The 1237-nt window shown below is 34.8% G+C and overlaps 1 long non-coding RNA gene across 1 annotated transcript; it reads left to right on the plus strand.

The window, feature by feature from the left end:
- The first annotated feature begins 293 nt into the window (after nucleotides 1-293).
- On the plus strand, nucleotides 294-938 carry LOC116138053. Its single transcript, XR_004129258.1, has 3 exons — nucleotides 294-443; nucleotides 521-756; nucleotides 845-938. It is a non-coding gene; the product is annotated as an uncharacterized LOC116138053 (long non-coding RNA).
- Nucleotides 939-1237: the final 299 nt, after the last annotated feature.

Raw genomic sequence — 1237 nt, forward strand, 5'->3', positions numbered from 1 at the left:
TTTAGGTCTTTCTAGTGCATAACCAGGTCAAAACGACCTCAAATCTAGCCTTTTTCGGTACATTATCGGCCAGATCCAGCTGGTAGTGTGCCATTATACCAGTTTTGGCCACCTTTTGATGGTGGTGGTCGGAATCTGATGAATGTGGATAGGTGGGAGTGTTTTTGTTAATTTTTAAATTTTTTTTTGAAAGTATTTAGTTAAATTAATAAATTTAAGGGATTTAAAAATAATTGAAGAAAATATAATAGTATTTTGATAATGATCAAACAGTTATTTTGAGCATAGGAATACATGTCAAATATGGAAACAAACGGACTTCCCCCAAAAACCAATTATCTACTGCCCAAAATTCTTCCGCCCAAAAACCAAATTTTTTTCCACTGAATCGCAGAATCTCTCTACAACGCTGATTCATTCTAAATCCAACTTCACGGCTCAAGGTGATTATTGTTGTCAATAATATTTTCAATTTAGGGTTTTAACTTTTAATTCTTTCTTTTCAACTTCATCACTCAAGGTGCTCTCTACAACGCTGATTGTTGTCAAACACTGATTTTGGTGGGAGAAAAGCTTTGGTTTCGTGGAGCTGTTGCATTTTAGTTACTTTTTGGATTTTATGTTGGAGAGAAGTAGAAGAATTTCTTAAAATGCTATTAAAGATGAGGATGATTTCTGTTCCCTTTGTTATTCAGAAACATGCTGATTTTGCAACCACGGGAATGTTATTGGCGAAGCGCTGTATTCATGCTACAGGTTTTTGTTGTATTTCTTCACCATTTTTTATGGGTGAGCATTCTATATTTGTTTGGTTCTTATTATTCTATTGTAATGTATTTTCAAGGATCTTGCTACTCCAATCAGCGAGACTACTACGAAGTTCTTGGTGTTCCTAAAAATGCGAGCCAGGATGAGATAAAAAAGGCGTTTCATGCCATGAGTATTTTGAGCACTTAATATGCTTTTAAGTTGGGAATTACATTTTATCATAAGAAATCCATTACTGTAGTGTAAAACATCTTCTGATGGATTGTTCTTCTTTTCTGGCATCTTGCAATCACTAGTAGCTGTTCTTTATGGGGTCAGTGGCTTAATTTTTCCTTAGCTCTTTAAAAAGGTGGCTTTAGTGTTTGGGTGAAAACTATTGGGCTATTTACTTTTAGGAATAGTTTTGCTTGTGGAATCCTTAAGGAACTTGGAAAGGTACACCGGAGTGCATCTAATTTTACTAGTACTA

The sequence above is a fragment of the Pistacia vera genome, unplaced genomic scaffold (assembly GCF_008641045.1).
Source record: "Pistacia vera cultivar Batoury unplaced genomic scaffold, PisVer_v2 Contig338, whole genome shotgun sequence".
NCBI classification, from domain to species: domain Eukaryota; kingdom Viridiplantae; phylum Streptophyta; class Magnoliopsida; order Sapindales; family Anacardiaceae; genus Pistacia; species Pistacia vera.